General features: G+C 38.8%; 1 protein-coding gene across 1 annotated transcript in view; it reads right to left on the bottom strand.

Annotated features, from left to right (window-relative positions):
- The window catches only part of TRHR (thyrotropin releasing hormone receptor), a 344,936-nt gene that overhangs the window by 67,899 nt on the left and 251,409 nt on the right, over positions 1–25,628 (bottom strand). Inside the window, exon 5 of the mRNA XM_027131608.1 lies at positions 15,764–15,878. The gene's annotated coding sequence lies outside the window, so the exon portion shown is untranslated. The remainder of the gene's footprint in view (positions 1–15,763; positions 15,879–25,628) is intronic.

Here is a 25,628-nt window from a genome sequence, read left to right as displayed (position 1 = left end):
GACTCTCATGACAGAGTATTAGAATACCAGAAGAGATGTGAATTCTTACTATTGACTAAACATAAAATAGAGTTGCTTACAGATACGGCTGGATATGAAATATCTGTATGAAAGAACAAAAACTTCATGTATAGTACTTCCTTTTAACTTCTGAATTTTAGTAACCATCGTGAATTCATAGGAGCACCATTTAGTACTAAATTTTAAGATCAGAAAAGATAACATATGTAAAACTTCCTTCATCAAGATTCTGTCTTCATGACCATTACTACATTTGACCTTCACAACAGCCCTAGTGTAATGAAGACCAATGTTCCAATTTCATTTTATAAATGACAACCTTGAATGTTTGACTGACTTGCTGAAATCACAGAGTGCAAGGCAAAACAGGATGTTATCTGAAACCTGCAACTCTGAGTCTAAAATCCAATGCCATTTTTACCGCACTTCATTTTCTAATGGTTTGGAATATTTTAAAGACAACTGCAATACATTTGTTCAATATGAATGATGTAGAAATACCAACTGTCCCAGTTTGTCTGGGATCAAGGAGTTCTCTGGACACAGGACTTTCAGTGCTTAAATCTAGAAAGTCTCCAAAAAACTGGGACTACTGGGTTACCTTCTGTAAATCTAATTGTTTATATAATTCAAAAGAAACCAAAACAACAGTTGTTGATTTTAATGGCCATGTGTATTTATAGGGGAAAAAAAGCCATGGAAAGATTAGCATGCCATTCAGTGGGTTGTGACTAAAAGTGAATTAATAAATAAATGAGAATATTATTCACATTAAAAGCTGGAGGGAATAAATGTGGCAAATTGTGAATGCTCGTCTTTCGACTCATTAGAAACACATAATCATAAATTGTAGAGGCACGGAAAAACTTTGAGTAGAGGGAGGTTAGTGACCAGTGAGGTTTGAAATATTGTTCAGAGACAGATGGGATATTTTCTCCTGAGTATTTAGTGAGAGTCTGATGAAGTCTGGAACAAAAACACGGTTTTTCACAATTACATTGAAAGTATAAATGGAATTTTTATAATTATATTGGTGTGAAGTTGGAGAATTAAACTTACAACTTCTTCAAAATATTAACAATAGCTAACACTGATTGAAAACGTACTCTTGTTCCAGGTATTGCTATAAATGTTTTAGGTTTAATCCTCAGCACAACTCTGTGAAGGAGATACTGTTCTTATCCCCATGTTATATATGGGGGACTGAGATACTGTTCTTATCCCCATGTTATATATGGGGGATTGAGGCATATGCAACATACCCAAGACCATGGCAAAACAGGAAGACAAAAACCGAGCCAAAAGGTTCCAGAGTCCATGTGTTTAACCTCTATGCTGCATCTAGTAAGGCTGTGGCAGAAAGTGGGGTACTTCTGTTTATTTATAGCTCTCCCTTTGAAATCATTTCCAAATATGTAGGAAGTAAAGTAGTTGGGAAGAGCCACAAGGAGGAGGTGTTATTGGAGGGTTAGAGATGGAGTTTGGGAAGTAATATATTGGTGCCAATAGACTGGTGCCTTATTAATGGGAATCTTAGAGGCATTATTCTCCCCTTCTTGTGTTCTCATTAAGCAGAATCTTCCCTTGGGTGGCATTCTCTGAGCTTCCCTAACTCTTGTGTTTTTAGAATACCTAAATAAGATTAGAAGAAAAGGAAATGTCAAATCCACATGGTAGTTCTACCCCCCCACCCCAGTTTTCCTGAGGAAATCTGTAGTTCATTCTGTACTTTATTCTTTTTTAAATGGAATTTTTTTGAGGTAGATTTTCAACAATTGGAATAAGGGAGGGGATTAATGGTTAATTTATTATAGCAATAGCTACATTCCTGTAGAAAGGTATGATATTCAAGATGATGTTTGATATTCGAGTTGAAGGGGAGAAAATGTTCTCTGCCTTTGTGATTATATTGAGACATAGGTGTAAATTTTTTTCTATAGAGTGATATTTAAATGCAAACCTTTATAAACAGAAAAAAACATATTAATTCTGGGTCTCTTCTCTTCAGAATACTTTACATAAACTTTTCTACAGAAACGGGTTATTTCAGACTATTTCCCTGTGACAATAAAGTATCGCCTTTATGCTGAAGGAAAGAAAACTACTGATGTACGAGTACCAGGAGTAAAGTGACTACATATTCCCAGCCACTAACTTCATGTTTTAAAAAACTTATATAGGACTGGCACTTTGTGGATATGTAAGATAAAGCAGAGGCTTTGGAGTTCGATAGACTTGAATTCAAATTCTGGTTGCTCCTGGATGTCATTGGTCAAGTTTTTCACCCTAATTTCCTTTACCAGCAAAATGAAGATGATAAAACCAACCTATCTAACTCAAAGAGGTTTGAGAGTTAAACTAAGTCATGGAACTAAAAAATCTCATAGATACTAGGCATATATTCATTCCATAGACCTCTTGTGAAGTTCCCTAAAAATCCTAGACTTTTTTTTTTTTTGCGGTTCGCGGGCCTCTCACTGTTGTGGCCTCTTCCGTTGCGAAGCACAGGCTCCGGACGCGCAGGCTCAGCGGCCATGGCTCACGGGCCCAGCCGCTCCGCGGCATGTGGGATCCTCCTGTACCGGGGCACGAACCCGTGTCGCCTGCATTGGCAGGCAGACTCTCAACCACTGTGCCACCAGGAAAGCCCCCTAGACTTTCTTATGGCAAAAAATAGAGCAAAACTGATTAGTATTATTAGTTCGGACAAGTTTGTCAGTTTCCCCTGACTCTGCACATAGAATGTGCTGTTCTATCCTTGGACATATGCTAATTTGCTAAAAGAAAATGTGCTTATAGGTTTCAAATAGACTTTGATTCTATCTAATGCTACTTGTGTGATTACAAGTTCAGCCAGAAACCCTGATTTTTAATTGCTTCTTAAGAGCTAGTCAGGAAATATTCTCACATGTGTGTCACACAAACCCAGATCTGGCAAAGTATTAACTTTGTATTAATTACATTAGTATTAATTACATTAGTATTATTACATTAGTATTGTATTAATTACATTAGTATTAATTACATTAGTCCTGGTAATTAAGGATTTAGGCCGAGAAATTTAAAATCTTTTTACAGTTAAAATATGTGCTCATAGATTAAAATGAATAAATGTTGGCCTTGACAATTTATCTTCTTGCAAGTTTTTCACAAGTACACCTGAATAAGGCAACAGGGATATAAGGGCAATGGGGAAGGATTAACCCTTTTTTTCTAGTGTACTTTAAAATTAGTATTATTACCCTTAAGTATTCAGATGGAAATGCATGACCTCATATACACTTGTTTTCCCATTTATGTAAACTACCTGGAAAAACTCCCAAAGTACAGTTGTTACTAATACATTATATATAATTCCGATTTCCTTCTTTTAAGGGAGATGGTAAATTCTGAGGTCAATTACAAGAAAGTGAATAATGGGTGCCCTTTAGATCTATCTCTTCAGTGTTCCTGTTTTTTTGCTTTTATTCCTGTCCTTTTATATCTTCATTAAAGGCATTTATTATAATTGGACAAATCTAATTGAAATGAAGCTCTCAGAAGCTTTTGCTGCAAGCACAAGAAAAAAAATGTTAATTTTCAGACTGATTAACAACATTTTGAATTATAGAATGATTTTATGAGCTTCCCAACCATGACAACTCAGATAAAGTTACTAAGTTGGGAAAAACTTAGAATACATAATATGTTTCAAATAATTATATCTGCTTATATTCAAAATGGTAGATCTGTTTGTTGTGACACCCCCAAAAGCTGAAATGACATATAGAAGGTGGTTTAATGTTTCATTAACTAGGTATTATGACATGCTAGAGAATGCTAACCCAGTCTATGGAAAGGGAAACAATTTATTCAACAAGTTCATGATGTCAAAGGATCGAATTGACCAGTGTTTTGACGCAGAATGTCATCTCTAGCTTTCATTCCTTAATCCCCTTATTCTCAAGTCTTGCTAGACTAGACTATTATCAGTTCCTGGAACTCATCATACTTTCTTGTCCTTTTTTTTCTTTTGCATATACTTTTGCATATGCTATTCTCTCTGCTTAGAATAGTCTTTCCCATCCCTGAAATGTCCACATTCCCAGGCTAACACTTTTGTGCATCTATCATTCAATCATTCATTCACTTATTTGATGTTCACGAACAATCCAGCACCAGTGTGTATGCTGGGTGTGGGAGGGAGGCGGTTATAGCCCTGAACAAGACTCTCATGGCTCCTCCCTTCAGGGGGTTTACAGCTCCGCCAGAAGGAGATTTCTCCATCCCATTCCCTTCCCGTGTTTCTTCTCAGCTTTGCCCCTAATGGGGAGAGTCTGTTAGCCTAATAATTTTCACATTAAAAAGAAACCTGCATCTGTTCGCCTTATAGATTAATTTACCTAATAGATTAATTTCCCTAAGAGCTCTATAATGAGCCAATAATTCTAAGAGTCCACCATCACCTTCCTGAAAAGGAACCATTCCTGCCTTGACCATCAGTGCACCAAAACTTTTGTGGAGCAGAAACCCTGGGTTGATGTTGAGGAGTAAAAAGCCAAAGTCGGAGAGAGAATAGAGCCAAATCCCAGATATTCATCTACTCTCTGAGTTAGAAGTCTCTCCTAAGCGTTACCATTTTACTCTGCTCTCACTATAATGTACTGCCATTTTCTGTCCCTTTGCCCATTTTCCCCACTAAACTTTAAGACCCCTACTAATCTCTGCGTCCTCAGAACATAGCCCAGAGCTTAGCACATACCAGACACTCAATAAATATTTGTTTAATTAATGAATGAACCAGAGCAGCCACCAGGTATGGCTGTGAAGGTGACCTGCTGCACAACTGCAGGGGAACCATTCACGTAGACCATAGTGTGAACAGTGCTGACTGGAGTCCTCCATTGTACAATCATATGCCCTGACTCTGGAATGGACTAATACTGTTACTCTCTGCTAAATAGTAATCCATGCTAGTGTGTCAAACTTCAGATACTAAAAGTATTTCATTTTCATTTTTAGTGCTTGGTCATTCATTTAAGTGTGAGGGAAAATAGGAGGGAAAACTTGTCTGTCCATACCACCCTGTAGTCCATAATCTACTTATTTATTGCTGACTTATTGAAAATAAAATGGAATTGAGACTCAGACTTGGGTTTGAGTTAAGATCCCATCACTTAATGGGTAAATGACCACAAGAACATTAATTCTTCAGTCTGAGACTCGGTTTCTTCATTTGTGACAAGAGGACAAAAATATCTAGCTCCCACATTTGTGGTCTAGAGGTCTATCCAACTTATTGTTCTCATCCAACAATCAGCTTTTGGTTTTACTGATATTCTGTATTAACTTTTCTGTTTTCTATTTCATTGATTTCTATTCTTATCTTTATAATTTTCCTTCTTGTGCTTGATTTGAGTTTAATTTGCTCTTTTTTTTTCTATTTCTCAATGTGGAATAGATCACAGATCATTGACTTTAGACCATTCCTACTTGATAAAATTTAACATTCGATGCTCTAAATTTCCCTCTAAGCACTGCTTTAATAGCACCCCACAAAATTTTTTTTTTTTTTTACTATGGGTTTGCAAGCAATGAATTCTCTTCATTTTGGCTTGTCTGAAAAAGGGTCTTTATTTCCAGTTAATTTCTGAAATAAATTTCTTCTGGGTAAAGAATTCTAGGTTGCAAGTTCATTCTACCTAGAATAAACTAGAGAGAATTCTAGGTTGAAAGAATTTTGCATTTTAAGGATGTCACTAAATTTTCTTCTGTCTTGGATAGTTTCTGATGAGAAATTTGTTGTAATTCTTATCTTCCTTCTTCTGTATATAATAAGTTTTTCCTCTGGCTGTTTTTAAGATTTTCTACTTATTACCATGTTTTCTTTATGCATACACTCCTCGGGATTTATTGAGTTCTTGGAAATATAGGTTTATAATTTGTAACACATCTATGAAATTTTTGGTTATTATTTCTTAGACAAATGTTTTTGTCTCACCTTCTTTCTCTTCTTTTTCTGGGACTTCAATTACAATGTGTTAGACTACTTGATGTTGTCCTATGCATCTGTTTGTTTTTCATTCCTGTTTTTCTTTCTCTGCCTCATTTTGGAAGGTTGTGTTATTATATTTTCAAGTTCACTGATTTTTTTCTTCTGCACTGTTTAATCTGCTCTTAATCCCACAAAAATATATATAGATAGATAGATTTAATATTTAAAAATACTTTTCTAATAAGTTTGCTGGGGTATTATTTTGGTTAGATTAAAGACAATTGAATAAACCTTGTCCCCAAATAACTATTTTAAAATGGGTGTCTAGGTACTGAAGAAGTTATAGGAGAGTAAAAAGAATATTGAGCTTCAAAGCAGAAAATCTGAATTTTATTCCAAATTTCCTTACTTATTAGCTAAGTGATCTTGAGCAAGTTGCTAGTGACTTCAAGAGCAAGTTACTAATGTTTTCAGTGTGAAAACTATGGTTCAAGCACCTGCCATCTGTTTTTGGGGACACAGTTTTATTGCAACACAGCCACGCCCATTAGTTTAAGTATTGTCTATGGCTGCTTTCACGTTATGGCAGCAGATCTGAGTAGTTGTGACACAGACTTAACGGCCCACAATCTCTAAAGTAACTAATCTCTGTCCCATTTTAGAAAAAGTTTACTGACCTTAGCATTAGAGCCTCAGCTTTTTATCTGTAAAATACAAGTGATAGCACCCACATCACTGGGTTGCTGCTAGGATACTTACTGTGCTATACATGTGTGCAAACCTTTAGTACAGTGCTTAGCACATAGACATTGCACAACAAATGCTTGTTAAATCGGAATTTAAAATTTCCATCCCCTCCCAATGGTTGATTTAAAAACTAAGCTATTTTCTTTTCTTTTTTTTTTTTTTTTTGCTGTAGGCGAGCCTCTCACTTTTGTGGCCTTTCCCATTGTGGAGCACAGGCTCCGGACGCGCAGGCTCAGTGGCCATGGCTCACGGGCCCAGCCGCTCCGCGGCATGTGGGATCTTCCCGGACCAGGGCAGGAACCCGTGTCCCCTGCATCGGCAGGCGGACTCTCAACCACTGCGCCACCAGGGAAGCCCCAGCTATTTTCTTTTTAACCTTACTTTTATAAGGTGAAACAGTTATCTATCAAAAAGCAAAATTTCACATTTTCCCTTTTAAAAAACTCTGTTATTTGCTTAGTCATCATGACTTTGTCAAACAATATAATCTTTATGCTTCTTTGTCATAAATAATTACAGTAACAATAGGATATTTAAAATTCTGTGGCTGATGCAGTGCTGAACTCCACAGACTTGATACAAATTGAAAGGAAATAGTAGAATATTTCCCAGTTTTTAAATGGTAAAGACCATAATTTTCTTTAAACAGCCGCAAACATAAAAGCCTATAAGTTAAAATTATTGGTGGTTCTTTCTTGAATGACACTGTTAAAGATACAGGAGTATATTTTATTTCTGTTCTTGATGATTAGAAATATATCGTGTGAAAAATGAAATGATAATTTGGAAACAAAAATAAATAGGAATATTCTACATAAGAGACTGTTCCAGCAACTGCATGCTATGTACACTATAATTCTTCGCTACTCATGCCTATTATGGCAAGTAAGTACGCAAGGAGAGTCAAGTCACCAGGAAGTATTCCCTCCTTTTAGAACTGCTTTTATTAAATTGTTCTCTACTGCAATCATCAGTACATCCTACACTGAAGTAATATATAAGAACATTATTGAACACAGCCTGTCTGATCTTAGGACAATAATCATTGTACTAATCCTGATAAATTGCTGTTTCTAAGTTATGAACCATGTGCATTGAGGAACTGATCAGGTTTGCATTTTCCCATGAACTTGATAGAATGCTCAGGGTCACATTTATGACTCAATTGTGGCAATCATGAGTCTTCATGATGTACATTTTGCATTTTAGTATTCTTCCTGGTTGCATTTTATGTCCTTTGTTTCTTCCTTTTGCTCTGCTTTTATCTGTGCTAAGTATTTTATGTAACCTTGCAAGCCACATTCAATCTTTTCTGGAACAAGATTGGGTATAAATAGATAGGTTATTGGGAAGTAAGTGGGTAGGTTATTTCCCTAAAGTGCTAATATGTCTATTTGGTTCTCTCCTTGAAATACCTTATAAATAACACAACAAAATAACTCTCAGCTTACCACTTGATATATTTTACAATTTGAAGAGAAAGATTTAGTTATATTAGTTGCTTGGATCCCTACACCATACAAAAAGATTAAAATAATTCTGCAACTGATCCTCTGTCTTCTCTAAAGTAAGCCTGTGATTTCAATACCAAATTTTCTTTTAGATGATGTCAACAAGAAGGAATGCTTATGGTCTGTATTTAAACCATTCAGTCATACTAATTTTATTTGCTTGATAAAGATTATTGGAATTGGTTGCATTTTAAAAAGCTTTGCAAGCAGAACTACAAATATATATATATTTCTAAGTACATGACAAACCTTATTTATTAATTAAATAGGTATGTATTGAGCACTATGTGTCAATTACTGTTTGCAGAACTGTGGATACAGAAGTGAACAAGACAAAACTCTTCCCTCATGATACTTCTAAGAACAGCCATATCATAGTAGGGGAGTCTAAGAGTTGAGAAACAAATGGAGCAAATTTATAGTAACATTATCTTATTGATTCTGATCTATGAAGTTTAATACTAAAAAATGCATGGTATTTTAAAAGAGATTTGTTGCCTACCAGGAGAGAAATCATAGAACCCTCATCTGGTTTTGAAGATAGGGTCAGGTAGATCAAGAAGATGAATTTGACTCATACTGGCTTGATTCCCCTGAAAAGCCATTGGCCTGGAAGTGGCATCATGAACTTTTTCTTTAAGGAGGGGACTCACACTTCTCTGGAGGGTGACTACAAAGACAGAATGGAAAATCAACACTGGTAGAAACAAGTACATCCTAGAGTGGGTCAAGGTTGAGGAAACACCTATAAGCAAGGAGTAAAGATAGAAATTGGGGCTAAAGTTTAGTCTAACAGGAGTTAGAGATTGCCAGAGGTTAAAATAGGGCTGTGGCATCAGAAATTGCCGATTGTTAAAAAACAAAACAAAGCCCTTGCACTTATTCATAGTCTACCTGGTGCTTCATGTCTTCTTCCTTTTATTAAACCTGCTCTTCTGTCAGGAATTCTTTTCTCCTCTATCCTTCTAAACTCAGTGAGGCATCATCTTCTCCAGAACCTTCCGTGGTAATCCAGGTTGAATGAGATGCTCTTTACGGGTTCTCATACCACTCTGTACTTACCTCTATTATTTCTTTCACTATATTACATATGAAATTCTCCTTTGAAGCGTCTGTAGCCCTCATTAGACTAAGAAGTTCTTTGATGGTCTGGACCATAACTTATTTCACTCTCCTTAGTGCCAACGACTTTAGGTGTTAAAAGATTTACTGAGTTAAACTGAACTGAATCAGGCAAGCAGTAAAAAACCACAGAACATGAGGGCACTATAAATATCATGGATCACATACTCAAATACCCTTAGGGCCCGACAGATAATATAAATAAATAAGTACATGCTCTGTTTAAGGCGAACAACTAGTCCAATCCAGACAGTTGTTACCATGTAGGATTGCAGCCCCATATTGCCAGACTGGAGGTTTTGGAGAAGGCAGAAGTCTCCATTTTTTAATATAAACATCCCTATCTTCGATCCTAGTGGCAATAAATTCAGTTTAAAGATTCTCTGGGGGCCAAAAAACCTGGCTGTTTCCAGCATGGGACCACCAATGTGTCTCTGCTGGTGATATCTGGTGATATTTCAACCAGGATTTTTTGCTGCAAACTATAAAAAACAACTTTAGATATCTGATTAAAAAAAAGGTAAGGAAAAAATTAAATATATTGGAAGGCTATAAGAGTAGGGATAGACAAAGAATTGGAGGAATAACTAAATAACCATATTTGAGGCAGGACAGAGCCTGGGTAGTGCTAGGGAATCTTGGAGGCAAAAACTAATGGATACTGGAGTAGCTGGACTCCATCAGGCTTCTATCTGTGCCAAGTAACCATGACTTAAATTACAGGTAGGGTTGCCAGACTTAGCAAATAAAAACACTGGACACAAAGTTAAATTTGAATTTCAGATAAACAACCAATAATTTTTAGTATGTCCCATGCAATATTTTATTTTAACAATCCTAACACCAGTAACCAGAGTCTGACTTGCTTAATTTGGGTCACACATCTATCCTTAGCTCCCTAAGTGAAACACCAAGGAACACTGCAAGTCATGGAAGAGGGATAGATTTCTAAAAGAAAATCTGGGTCTTCAACCACAGGAAAGGGCAAGGAATGTTAGGATGTCAAAATGGACCATTCCCTTCCTTCTCATTCTCTCTCCCTCTTTCATCATGACAATTTATAAAACAATAATATTTTATAGTAAAATAATAATTTATAAAATTAGTAAATACTCATTGAACAATCTGCCCTAGCCACTAGGACAAGCACAATTCTAAGTACTAGGAAAACAGCATGAACAAAACAGACACAGATTTATATATTTTCCAAGTCGATTCTGTCTCCATTCTGTTTCACAGAAAAGAAAATCACACATTCTTTGACCCACCTTAAGAGTAGAGTGTAGTAACTTTCAATAAGCTGCAGAAACTTGCCTTTGTCCCACTGTCAAAGCAGGTCCTGGGCCTATTTCTGCTGCCTTCCAGATTTCTAGAGACAAAGGTCAGATCTCAGTCCACTGTGTCCCTAATAACAATGGCTCTCTGAGTGTTCTTGTTGAACCCCTCTCCCCAACCATCTCTCAATCCCTAGACTTGTTTTGAGGGGGCTGGAGCCACCCATCAATCTTATTGAAGGAAGAGGGGTTGGGGCTCAAAAGATGGATTTTGCCAAAGAAACTTCCTCACAAAATCCTTTTTCTCACCTGCACTCTCTTTCATCACCCTTTTATAAATAAGATTTTGTTTTTAGTGTTGTAAAACCAGCTTCTGGCTGGCTGTTTCCTGCAAATCTCTGCATATGGTCAGTCTCTAGAGCTATCTCAGTATTTTATGCAACATTTTTGGCCTGCACTCGAAACCAGAATGCCTGGGTTTACATTGGAATCTGAGACCCATGACAATAGCTGTGAGACATTGAACAAGTTACTTGGCCTTTTTGTGCCTCAGTTTCCTCACCTAAAGAATGGGCTTTATAGAAGTTCCTGCCTCATGTCTTTATCATGAGTTTTATAATATGAAAAGTTCTTAGAACAGAGCCCGGCCCACTGTAAGCCATTGTTATTTTATAGCCTTTCTCTGGGTCTCATTTGAAACTTCCAAATTAGCATCTTGTTGCTTTATTCTATTCCCTCTTAACCTTTTTATTCTCTGTCCTTAGACTGATTGGGATTCAAATCCATCCAAGTCATTCATCCATACCTAGGCTTCTGCTGATGATGACATTCTCACACATAAAAGATTTTTCCTCTTTTCTGCTCACTATGTACAGTTTACATAATTATGAAAAATGAGGCTTTTCATCAAATTTTTCCTAAGCTGTCTGAAAAATCAACTTCTAAACTATTACCAAGCAAGAAAGAGAGTATGGTAATCATTTGTCTCTTTTAGTGGCAGCTAGAAATTAGAGCTTTCTGGGGGAGGAATTTAGTAGTAACTGTCAATGCTGGTTTCTTTATTTTGTCTTTTAAGCAGGTAATTTTTCAGTGATAGTGAGTGACACTTTTGAAGTTAAGGTAATTATTTCCTACTATGTTGATGATGGCTGTGAATAATACTCCATTCTCAATTTGTGGCGTATTCAAGGAAACACATCTTTTTTAAATTGCTTTTCTCTGATTTTTCAAGGGTTATAATAGTTGAACTCTGAGTTCACAATAAGATCGTTGGAATCATAATTCAAATAATGTGAAATTGTACCACTGATTTCTTGATGCAAGACCTCTTAAATGACAACATAACAAAATTCAACATTTTACCTACTTAGTAGATTTTGGTTGCCAGAAGAGTACTTAGCATCTTTCCTTACTGAAGGTCTTGGAATCTGTGAATATTCTCCAGTGGAGATCAAGGCAGCTTGTAATTCACAGACTTTAGGTAGGTTTTGTGAGCAGAAAAATTCCCAGCTATAAAAAAAGCAGGAAAACAAATCCTCTAAGGAATTAGAACCTCATCTATCTCAGCAAAAAGAGATTAAAGCTCTTTTTTTTTTTTTTGCGGTACACAGGCCTCTCACTGTTGTGGCCTCTCCCGTTGCGGAGCAACAGGCTCCGGACGCGCAGGCTCAGCGGCCATGGCTCATGGCCCCAGCCGCTCCGCGGCATGTGGGATCTTCCCGGACCGGGGCACGAACCCGTGTGCCCTGCATCGGCAGTCGGACTCTCAACCACTGCGCCACCAGGGAAGCCCAAAGCTCTTTTTGTGAAACAGTTCTTCACATAGTAAAAAAGATTAGCCAAAAGATTTTTTTCTGGATTGTTTTTTATTAACTAAGTAACTAGTTTTATGAATTCTTCTTTTCTTGCTTGTTTGAATTTAGTTGGTTGTTTGACTTAATCAAATCTATCGGCTGTTTTGCATTATGAGAACCAACAAATCCTGAATGTATTCCATTAGATGCTGATCTGATGGGCTATTCATTCATTCAGTCTTTATTTATTGAGCACCTGCTATGTGTCAGGGATAGTTATGGGGGGTAAAGATGCAAGCAAAACAGAAAAGATCTATGCTCACATCTAGTAGGGCAGAGGTGAAATAAGCAAATAAACGAATAATTCTACATTTTCATGTAGTGAATAGTACTATGAAAAAAATAAGATGAGGTAAGAGTCTGAAGGACAGAGAAGGAGCTTATTGTTTTAGCTGCGATGTTTTATATATTAATAGAAAGGTAAAAACTTTCTGAGAAAGTGATACCTGAGTAGCAATCAGAACAGGGTGAATGTGAAAGGCATAGAAATATCTGGAGAAGAGCAGCGCAGGCAGAAGAATAGCAATGGGAAGGGTCCTAAGGCAAAAGAGTGGTTGACATATTCCAGAGACAAGGTGGTCAGTGTGGCCCAGGGAGGCATATGTGAGGCAGGTGTTGGTGGAGGCGAGAGACCAGATTGTGTAGGACTTTGTGGACCTCGGTCAGAACTCTGATTTCCATGCTGAGTTGATGTGAAGCCACTGGAGATATTTGAGTGTGTGTGTGTGTGTGTGACATAATTTGATTTATGCTTTAAAAAAGATCCCTTGATAATTAAATAAAAAACATATGGTAGGTTGGGAGTGAGGGGTAGGATATTAATAGTATTTTTTTTTTCTTAAGACTTCTGTGGTCAAAAAAGTTTTGGAAACACTACATTAAACAAATGTAAGAATTAATGGATTCTTAGTTCGTAATTAATGGATTCTTAATTCTTTTGTTTTCGGGGAAAACACAAAGGGAGATTAGATGTACAAAGGAGCAGAGTGAAATAACCTGCATCCTTGGGCCCAGTGAGGCTTCCTGCCTTTGCTCAGGAGGTAGAGTCCGGAGCAAACAAAATGAGCACAATGCTGTGGTGGGAGGGCTTTGGAATCAGGCATGCAGCTGTGGAATCCTGACTTTGCCACTTCCTAGGCGTGGGGCTGCCAGTTGCCTTTTTTTACATTTTGAGCCTCTATTTTCTCTTCTAATAAAGAGGTGGTGCTAGCTCCTTGATGGGGCTGTTGTGTAGACCATTCAAGATGATACATACGCAACTCATTTGTCTCTCTCCCTGGGTGGAATCTTGTTTTCACCAGTGTGCCAACTGTGAAGCAAAACTTCACTCTTTACATTCACTAGAGAGAAACCACTCCAAATGTCAGTGAACAATGTGTATTTTACTAAAGATTTGGGGGTACAGTTGAGGTGGGCATTCGTGTGGTACAGGACGTAGCATGTCACTCCAAAACTCGCAGTTACTAGTTATCTTTCGCTGAGTGGGTAGAGACTGCTAACTGTAATATTATATCCATACATCCCTTCTTCCTTTTAGCAACAGAAGCCTCCAACTTTCAGTTGAGAACACAGCTGCCCAGCTAGAGATCGCATAATTTTGGCCTCACTTGCATCCAGGTGTGACTAAGTAACCAAGCCAAGCCTGTGGGGTATGAACAGCAATGATATGTGCAATACCTGGGTCATCTTCTCAGAGTTAAAGCTGCTTGTCTTGGACTCTCTTTCCTATTTCCTGTGACCTAAAGAATACTGACAACCCAAACCACCTTAGAAACGACAACTATTCATCCCTGAACTATTAAGTGGTAGCAAAATAAACCACCTCATTTAAGCCATTATATTTTGAGGTCTTCTTGTTAGAGCGGCTTAGTCTATATTCTAATTATACATAGACCAGTTCTCAGTCTCAGATCTCTCTCTCTCCTCTTATCCTCCAGGGCCTAACTTGCCAGGCTACAGTCTCTCCCCTCCTGGATCTGATGCTCCCGTCTCCCTCCCTTTCACTCCTTCTCATGCAGTTCAATTTAACTTTTTTCTATTCCCTTCAAACATCTGTCCCCCATGCATCGTTTTGTTTTTTTTTTTCTTTCTTTTTTTCTGTATACAAGGGGCTCTCCAGTCACTGGGGTGTATCTTCTTCAGAAAGTAGAAGAGGATTATAAATCACAAATGATATTTTCCCATGTTACACATGGAAAACCCTCAAATAGAACCTGGTAGGTAACAGGTGCTCAGTGATGAGTTGTTCCATTTCCCATTTAGGCCTTTGTCTTCTCCAGGAGTTGACGCTAGTCCTGGGACAAACTGGGAAGATTTAAAGATCTACTGTGGTGCTATAACCCTGCTATAGATCAAAACTGAGCCCTGGGAAAGATCCAGATCAGTGATAACCTAAGCCAGGTTTAGACATCTTAGGAATGCTTTGGGTCAAAGAGAACCTTCTCAGCGAATCCTAAACCTGGCTGATAATCTAAAGGTTAAATAATGTACAGATTCCAGGGTCCCGCCACTGGAAAATCTGATTCTGTAGGTTTGCTGAAGGGTCAGGAAATTAGTGTTGTTAGCAACCATATCAGGTAATTTTTTTTTTTTTTGCGGTACGCAGACATCTCACTCTTGTGGTCTCTCCCATTGTGGAGCACAGGCTCCGGACGCACAGGCTTAGCAGCCATGGCTCACAGACCCAGCCGCTCCGCGGCATGTGGGATCTTCCCGGACCGGGGCACGAACCCACGTGCCCTGCATCAGCAGGCGGACTCTCAACCACTGCGCCACCAGGGAAGCCCCATATCAGGTAATTTTGATGCAGCCATTTAGCTGGTGCATGGACTAAAACTTTAGATATCATGAATCTAGGTCTTTGCAAAACTTTAGGTAGTTCAGGTAATGCTCATTTCCACCACCTTTTCTCCCCTAACTCTCAGCTTCCCTGATAACACTAGAAAAGATTAAACTGATAATTCAGGCATAGGATAAGGAGCCTTAAATTTTTCCAACCACTTCAAACTATGGGCCAGATTCCACTCTCAAGTTCAGTCACATATGGCCAAGGACTACAATGGGTTTTGAGCACATCCAAGTAAGTATCACAATTTGGCTTGGTACACATATAGAAATTGCCAATGAAAGACAAAGAGAGAAGAACAGGAAATGGGAACACATCTGTTTGGAGGCCCAGCTACCTGATATGTTAGCTTTGGCAAACCTTGCATACTTTGTCCTGCCAAAGAAGCTGCTGACAAGGAAAATTGAAACACTGACCTCATATGGCTGGGATCAGTACCAGTAATGCCACTGTACATATTAGGTCTTCAAAACAGTTCCGGAGGTTGATCTGGGGCTCAACTTGGCAGCCCTCAGCCACACAGATCATTACCTACAATGGAAATTATTCACGTTTATTATCGAGATCATTTATTTTGAAAATGTTCATGGCCTAGAGCTCTAGAACTTGCATACAGAGAATAAATTCAACATTTAAACTAAATACAGCAACTTCCAAACAGAAAAATGGGTAGTAAAATTTCAGAGTCCAAACATTATGCAGCAGATGCTAAAGGTCAGAAGAATGTATTAAAGGGAGAAGTGCCAGGGATCAGGGAATCAGAGGCAAGGAAAAGGCCTTTGGAGGCCCTCTTTCCCACCCTCTTCAAGGACAGGGATGCCCTCCAAGTCGTCTCCCATTGCTGACCATCCCCCTCACAGCGAAGAAGATGGGAGAAGCTGGAGGCTGCAGAGACAATGTTTAGGGGCCTTCACCACAAGACCAGGTACATGGGATTTTATTCTCTTTGTATATTTTAGTTTTAAGGAACATCAAGAAACACCATTTATAATGTAGAAAGTCTGGGATTTAATTACATTTAACTTAAAGGAAGCACTTATACAACCTTCTGATACTACTTTTGGATGTAGTTGTATTGAACTGTCATGAGAACAAGAGTTATTATTCAAAAGGCTCATCCTCTAGATTAGCACAATGGATTATGCCATTTGCCAAGATGTCAGGCATGAGTAAGAAATTACTTGCTCTTGTTCTGACAGAAATATCTTCAAGCACTCTGGATTATCTCCTGGGCCTCAAGTGTTCAGAGAATCCCAACACTTGTCAAGAGATCCGTGCCAATTCAAATTATCCTGTTAGCCTGTTTTTGTGACATGGCAGGAGGTCTCAGCTTGGGCAGGAGGAGGGAAAACATATTTGTGTTCTACATGTCTGATGAGCATTTCTTCTGGACAATTCTATAATGTAGACTTTCTTATCTTTATCCCATTCCTCTTGTTTTTCTTCCCTCCCTCACCCTGGATCATGTAACTCATTCCCTAGCAAATTTCCAGTACTAAGGCTTATTGAACCCCTACTTTGTATCAGGTTTTGTACTTGGAAAGTCACACACGTACATTTATTTAATACTTTAAACACCTCTAAGTAAATGATATTATTCCCATTTTATAGATGGACGAAATTATTACTGAGAAAGGATATTAACTTGATCAAAATAATGAAACTAGTCAATGTTAGAGCTGTAATTTGAATCTATGTCTTCTAATTCCAAGCCAGTGGTATTTCCTTTATGTTACACTGCTCTTCCATCATTGAAAACAAACACTTGGAAGTTAAGCACTTGGACTTTTTTTTTTTTTTTTTTTTTGCGGTACGCGGGCCTCTCACTGCTGTGGCCTCTCCCCTTTGTGGAGCACAGGCTCTGGATGCGCAGGCTCAGCGGCCATGGCTCACGGGCCCAGCCGCTCCGCGGCACGTGGGATCCTTCCAGACCGGGGCACGAACCCGCGTCCCCCGCATCGGCAGGTGGACTCCCAACCACTGCGCCACCAGGGAAGCCTGCACTTGGAATTTTGAAGTAAATGAATTCCAGAGCATATCTGAATTCAACTCGATAGAGATGTCATTTGATGAAAGGATTGATATACACAGACCATAGAGTATGGTACTAAATTCAAGTCTTTTTGTTTCACGTCAATTAAGAAGTTTCAGTGAAAAGAACTGTACGAAGTCTGAACCTGAGAGACCATACTCAACTCCCCAGGGGACAATGACACAAAATAAAAAACTTACCTTTACCAACTGGTACCCATGCTAACATGGTCTTAGAAATCCATGTTATGATGGAGCCTCTCAGGTAAAACAGTATTTCTCCCAGTTATAAATTTATTTTAATGGGGAAAGAAATACATTTGTAGTTGTAACACCTACTATTGAGCTCTTGCTCTGACTCTTAAAAGCTATGTAGTTTTGGCTAATCTCAGCATCTCTAAGCCACTGTTTAGAGTTCCCTGTAAAATGGGCATTTATAAAACTAGCCAGGCCAATCCTCCTATCCACATTCAACGCTAGATTATACACTCTTTGGATTAGGGACTGTGTTTCTGTGTGTCTAGAAGAGTACTTGGCACAATGGAGGGATCAATTCTTCATTGAATTTATGAAGTTAAAGTAAGTTAATGAATATGAAAGTAACTTGGAAACTATAAAGAGAGTTCAAAGTAATTATTTTTTTAAATGAACTACTTATTTTAGGATAGTTTTAGATTTTCTAAAAAAAACTGTGAAGATAGTACATAGAGTTCTCATATACCTCCACCCAGTTTCTTCTAGTATTAAATCTTACACAGGTGTGGTACATTTATTACAATTAATGAGCAATACATTATTATTAACTAAAGTCCGCATTTTATTAATATTTTCTTAGTTGTTATGTAACATCCTTTCCCTTGTTCCTTGTTCTAGGATCTCACCCCATGGTACTGCATAACATTTAGCCATTATGACTCTTTAGACTCCTTTTGACTGACAGTTCTCAGACTTTGCTTATTTTTGATGACCTTGACAGCTTTAGGAAGGACTGGGTGAGTATTTTGCAGAATGTCCCTCATCCGGGATTTGTTATATTAGATTGCGGTTATGTGTTTCGGGAAAAGACTGAAGAGGTGAAGTGTCATCTTCATCACCTCATAGCAAGGGTACGTACTATCAGCACGACTCATCCCTGTTGGTGTTAACCTCGACCACCTGGCTGACGTAGTGTCTGTCAGGTTCTGCCACTGGAAAGTTACTCTTTTTTATCCCCTTTCCATACTGTGTTCTTTGGAAGGAAGTCACTACGAGCAGCCATGTCCTTGAGGGTGGAGTATTGACATAATTTATTTGGAATTCTTCTTCATGGGAGATTTGTCTACTCACCCCCACTTATTTATTTATTCAATCATTTATTTATATCAGCATAGACTATGGATATTTATTTTATACTTTGGGCTATGATCCAGTACTATTTTATTGTGTTGCTCAAATGTAATTGTAAATTTTACTATTAATATTATTACCAAGAAAAATCTATAGTGGACTAGTATTCTGCTGAATTTTATTTGGTAGCCAGAAAGCTGATGGTGAAGTTCAAGATTTGTGTCTATTTTGTTCATTTCTGTACCTAGTGCATGGCTCATGTGCCTTATTAATACTTTTTGAATTCATATCTGAAATACAGTACTGAGTTACAGCTGTCATTGATTATAAAGATCATGGGTAAAGAGATTTGTTGTTGCAGGATTTATATCCAGGATCACAAATGTTTGGTAGCCACTGAAACAACTTGCAAATGTATCGCTGGACTCCTGAATGTCCTTTCCTGCCCACACCACACTCTCTCATAATTGCAGCTGGAGCAGAAAATGTGACTCTCAGTGAACACCCACTGTGGGTACCATAGAGAAACATCACATGTAACACTGAGAAGGTTCATATATTCTATGAAATTCTCTGTTAACATACAATGACCAGTATGGTTCTCCCCAGCTAGGCTCCAAAGTGGAGTGCAATCACATGGTTGAAATAGCAAGAAGCCTGTGAGAAGAAAGCAAAGCCCTGCTTCTTATCTGCCTTCAAAGCTCCCTTCGTCTATCACTTAGAAGCACTCAGTTTGAGTTTGGAGTGGGCGCCTTTGACTGTGTGCCCTGCTATGCTCTGTTAGAGAACAAATCTTGAAGTTCCAACTAGTGCCCGTAGAACAACACAGGCATCAGGTTAAGCGGACTCCATCCCTCTCGTGCTGCTCCACACGGATATTTGTCCACAGTCAGGGACAAGTCCAAGTGTTGGCTTTAATTTATAGTGTCTGGCGGTTTCTACTGCTGGGCTCTTAGCCAGAGCCAAGCTCTCTCCCTCTGTCTGTCTTTATCCATCTCATTCCTCAGTTAATATTTTGAAGTATTCTTCATGAATCCCTAAATATGCCTTTTGGAACTTGACTATGATCCTCCCAACACCTGTACCACATTATTTCTAAATCATGATTTTGCCAAATTCTAGTTCTTTCTGGAGCAGAAAAATATGGAGTTGAGTTCTAATTGCATCATTCTTGGGCCAGTCATTAAAACTCTGTGAGCTAATGTCCTTATCTGCATGGAAGATAAAATAATACCTACTTGAACAAGATGGTATGGTGAGGATTAGAATTGATTATATGAAAGGTATTAGCCTACTGCTGGGGCTAAGTAAGTGGTAAATATTTGTTTATCTAAAGATGCACAGGGGGCTTCCCTGGTGGCTCAGTGGTTGAGAGTCCGCCTGCCGATGCAGCGGATATGGGTTCGTGCCCCGGTCCGCGAAGATCCCACTATGCCGCGGAGCGGCTGGGTCCGTGAGCTGTGGCCGCTGGGCCTGTGTGTCCGGAGCCTGTGCTCCGCAATGGGAGAGGCCACAACAGTGAGACGCCCGCGTACTGCAAAAAAAAAAAAAAAAAAAGAAAAAAAAGGTGCACAGGGAACTCTTCTCATAGAATAAATGAAATAATACACTAATAAGAAAACCAAGTGGGAAAATGTATTAGAAAATGATTCTGAAGGAATTATACATATCCCTCATTGATGGGAGGTTGAGCAGGTTATTGTGCTGATTGGGTCAGTTTGTATTTATTACTTGAATGCCATTTGTCTGATCATGGCTGGGAACAGTCCAATTAATAAATTCTCTGGGACAGAGGAAAACTGAAGGAGTTGAGACCAGGAACTCAGCTCACCCCCAAATATGGGTCAATAATGGGAATAATGGATTTGATTTTGGAGTTCACCTTAAACCCTGAAATGAATGGAAGCAGGCAGCAGAGGCATCGGGGTCGGGGTAGCGGTTGTGTTCAAGGACAGACAGTGAGCCAAAAAACCAAATCTGGGACTCAGGGATATATACAGGAATACAGAATACAAGGGAAGGAGCTAGGCAAAGTCAAGAACCAAATCTAGTGGTGGTGGGACTGGTCAGGTGTCCAAGAGCAGAACTGGAGTCTTGGTATAAAAAGGATTGACGGGCTTCCCTGGTGGTGCAGTGGTTGAGAGTCCGCCTGCCGATGCAGGGGACATGGGTTCGTGCCCCGGTCCGGGAAGATCCCACATGCCACGGAGCGGCTGGGCGCGTGAGCCATAGCCGCTGAGCCTGCGCGTCCGGAGCTTGTGCTCCGCAGCGGGAGAGGCCACAACAGTGAGAGGCCCAAGTACAGCAAAAAAGAAAAACAAAAAAAAAAGGATTGACTAAGGATTTGCTCTAATTCTAGCCAGTTTCTAAAATAAGCTATCATTTTTAGGGGGTGCATTTTATTAGTTTCCTTTTTCCATACCACTGCATCTGCAAACCTACTCTATTGGCTTGTTTTTCTCCTGCTCTTGAATGAAATTTAAATAGGTTCCGTGGCTTCCATGCTAGTTCTAAAGTGTAACATGAAGAGTCTTAATTTTTAAGAGAATAAACTGTCCGACCTAACCTAATGTTAGAATTTCAAACCTTCCTTCCATTTAAAACTTCTACACTCCATGCCAACCCACCTGTTGGGCTCAGCTCTGGCTAGTGACCTGCAGTGGAGGAGAGAGCATGGTTAGCTGCTTCTCCATCTTTTCCCAAGACTGCTTGGCTGCTTTCTGCTCTCATTCATAATTCTGTATCGAAGGCGGGAAGGGAAGGGAAGGGCTGCAGCACGGAGGAGAAGAGGAGAGGGAGCTTTGGATAAGTATACTTTCATCCATCACTTACGCCTTCCAGGATGTCAGCTACCTAATCATTCTTTTTCGATTGGTGCTTCAGTGAGTATTTGGATGTGTTCTCCTCCTCTGGGGGTCTCTCCAGCAGTTCTCTTGATGTAGGCAATTCCTCCACAGGCTGGCTGCTCTGTATTGGACCTGGGATCAATGTATCCCCCTGGGAGTTTACAGGCTATTCGAGCCCTGCTCCTGTCACAGGGTCCACATCAGTCACATTGTTAGGGAAGTGCAGACAGCTCCAACGGAAGCCCATTTTACTGCAGACTGTGTATCCCTGGCCAGCCTCCCACATTTAGACTTTGATTTTTCTGGAGATCTGTTGCTAAGTCTTAGAGTGGCTCCTTTGAAATCACCCTCATACGGCTTGAGACGGGCAGTGGCAGTGAAGTCTGGCAACAATCTCACAACTCTCCTCTAAGGAAGTCATCTCCATGGCTCTTGAAACCAACTTTATCACACGTTTCCCCTTTATATACCCTGCAGATGAGCTCTGGGCTCAGCATCACAAAATTGCAGTCAGAGTCTCTCGGCAGCTCATGCATAGATGGTCAGGTGCTTATTGCTCATGGTATCTGGAGGTTGGCCAGTGTTCCCAGACCACAAGAAAAGTCACATCTAACATCTGGTTACCCAACCAGAAGTCTCTCTAAAGAATTTTCTTCTTGTGCTGCAGTCTTAGCTGCTGTTCTTGCATTTCCCTGTGGGGATGTTCAAGGGGCTTCACCGCTTCCTCACAGTCTAAACTTCTTCTAAGAAGTCGCTACAGCTTCATGGTTAAAAGTACATGGTTTACTTTGAATGTTCAGTTAATAAAACTCTGCCCTTTATTTCTTGAGACAAACTGTTTAGATCTCTCTGTGCCATACTTTCAACATTTTTGAATGGCATGATACTTAATGGATTTTTGTGAAGATTAAACGAAACACTGGTTTAAAGTACTGACCAGAGTTCTTTGGAAAATTTGACTTCATGAAATAGATCAGCCTGTTTAAAGGAAGGCTCTTTTTGTGAGGACCTGGGAAGAATTAAAGCAGTGTTCATTTTATGTACTGGAGGCTTTGGCTCAAGAGTACCCTTCTCTAGTAGAACAGAAGCAAAGTCATATTGATATATGTATGGTTCAGATAGTATGTTCTGGTGAAAAATCAAAATAAAGCAGAGATATTTTGACAAATAAGCCTGCTTTATGATATATACATATATGATGATATATATACATATATATAAAATTATATAATACAATTATATATAATACCACAACCAAATATATATGGTTTTAAATGATCAAACCTTGTCTCTCTACATTTGATGAAGTGTTTGAAGCAATGATAACTAAATGCTGCAAGGCTGCCCCTCTGGGACCTAGTAGGAAATTATCCTGGGAAAACATGGCCCGTGGTTAAATGCGTCTGAGTTGAGAGACTGAGAGAAAAGCTTCAGTGTTCATATTTTCATCACAGTTGCTGTACCAACTGTACTTTTTCTTCAGATTCAGTCTTTATCTCATTTTTAAGAATATTCTATGAGATTTTGCTAAATAGACTGCACAGTTTCACATAATTTCTAAAGAGGCCCCATCAATAAACCCTGTCACCGTAACTTTAATAGTCATGAATGTGGCTTAATAAACTCCATTTTAGGAAGGCTTGCATGCCCAATAGCCCTCTGTACCTTCTTCTCTGTTACCAGCAGATACACCTAAAATAACCTAGCATGGACTTTCGAGTTCATTTTTAAGAATCCAATTCTCAGCATTCATTATTTTTACTCTCTAGTTTTTGAGGTATTGGTCTCAACGTATGGAAACCAGTTGCATTTTTAAGAATGGTCTAAAAGACCATTCATTAGACCTGAAGGAGTATTTAGGCACCCACCTATGATCCAGTTGAGAAATTATATAGCTAAAAGGTTAGAATAGAGCTAATGGATCCAAATCAGTTCTTTGAGTGTGGAAACATTGACTATGGAGTTCAATTTGGTATATTACTGTAATCTGTAAGAAAGAATTAACGTAGTAAAATTGGTCCAAAATATTTTTTTAACAGATACATTTTGAGTTACCACCTTCCTTCTTATGAACGAGATTTTCTTAATGGGCAACACCAGTGCTCTAAAAGGAACGCTTAATGGTAGAGACAACTGTGGGACTGAATTCACATTTACATGTGTATGTGATCCAGGCTTTCAACTAAATATTGCAACACTAGCTTATCCTGTAATATGGTTGAATTCCAATCCTTCTGAGTTATTTAAAACCAGGTAGTTGAAACACTTCTGTTTTTTCAATATTTTCTCTTGACATTAGTTATTTTCTACGAGAGGTCCAGAGATAGTCCTAGAAAAGACAGAGCCTGGAACAAACTACATCTTTGCTCCCTTTCACAACCTCCCTCATAGTATAAACTTGTCTAGTACAGGGGCAAGTGGTTAAAACTTTCTTCAGAATCTGAAAAACAGGGAAGAAGTCCAAAAACATGAAGGCTGAGAGAAGTGGAAATCAGGAGAGGAATTCTCATCACCTTGTCTGTGATGGGTACGTGGAAGGGTGAGTTATAGAGTGGATGGATGGATAGATCTGCCTTTCCCCACATCCTCAAGTCTACCCTAACAGGTCAGGTAACATTTAGGATGTGTCCTCTTATCAAAGAGGCTGGACACAACTATTCTAATTAATCAGAAAAACAAAAGGAGCATAACCGTCCTTGGGGAAAAAAAACAAAAGACCTGTCTAAGTTTGAAGTCCTATTTGGCTATTTAGTGATTGTGTGAGCTGTGAGAAAATTCCTCAATATCTCTGAACTTCAATTCATCCAATATAAAATAGGTACATTAATACATACTCAACATGGTTTTGCTAGAATTCAATGAGAAAATATATACTAGAACTTTACAGATAAAGAGTGAATATTTGGACACATCACATGTTATGTTCCTCACTTCACAGGAGGTTTCTTAAATATAAAAAATACAGTGTAAGTTTCAAAGACAGGGCTAGCTAGGTTCAATACCTACCAAAGATGTTGGAAAAATCTACAGGCTCTGATATCTTCCGTGCAAATTTGGCTGAACCAAAAAAAGTTCATCCAGACCTGAAGGCTATCTAAGAGTCAAATAAATTCACTCATTCAAAAAATTAGTACTGGATGGACTACTCTGTGCTAGATACTATGCTAAGTTCTGTGCAGTTAATTTTTGCCTGGGCAAAGGTAAACTTAAATATGGGATTTATTCTGTCACAATTGTTTAAATGACACCAATTAAGACAAGTAGTTCCAGAATTAGAGCTTTGTTTGCACTTCCAAATTAAATATGTGATGCAGCCAGGTATTAAAAAACAGGGATTGGTGGGGACTGTGGCACACTGGAGAGCTCAAATCCAACCCAAAGAGAGTCAAGTTCAAATTTACTAGAAATAAGCTGTCCTTCCCAAATAAAAAGATGGCAGCATGTTGAACTGGCCTGATGGTTCTGAGTTTACGGTTCTCTCTTATACGGTCAGTTATAGACTCTGTTTATGATAGAAAGGAATTTGCAAATTCTAACATGCTATAACATTCTGGAGTTTCTGTTTTGTTTTGCTTTGTTTTTAACTGTTCTCTCTAACTAACATTGATAGATGGCAGAGAGAGCTGAAGATAAGAACTCTGTGAGTCACCTCTTTTCAAGTCCTACTTCAGATCAGAGAAGAGAGAAGCAAGGAACAGGTCTGTCTCTAATTGAGGCTAGCAGGATTATACTCTTTTTGATAAAACTCATCAGAAACACAGTAGGGCACCTGGTCTCAGCCACAACATTGGGGCCCCTTGGAAGTAATATAAGGAAACAAATGATAAGTCACTTTTCTGGCCTGAATAACAGCAACATAGGATGGACACCAGCAGCTACTAAGAACCCACACACCGTGGGCTGTACTAGTTCCCGTGAAAAGCATGTCAAGCACCTTGGTGGACAAAATATTCATTTGGAACCATTTCCTTAGAGGAAAAAATAAGCAGAATTTAATTTCTTGGGGGGGAAGAGATTTTGTGCTAGTTGATAATAGCATAGACAGAGCTAGTAAAGACAAACATGTACATAAACATCA

Source organism: Aethalodelphis obliquidens, unplaced genomic scaffold, assembly GCF_003676395.1.
Source record: "Aethalodelphis obliquidens isolate GAN/ISIS:26980383/991018 unplaced genomic scaffold, ASM367639v1 scaffold39, whole genome shotgun sequence".
Classification (NCBI taxonomy): Eukaryota; Metazoa; Chordata; class Mammalia; order Artiodactyla; family Delphinidae; genus Aethalodelphis; species Aethalodelphis obliquidens.
Note: the sequence above shows the minus strand (reverse complement) of the source record. Positions and strands in the feature narration are given on the sequence as shown.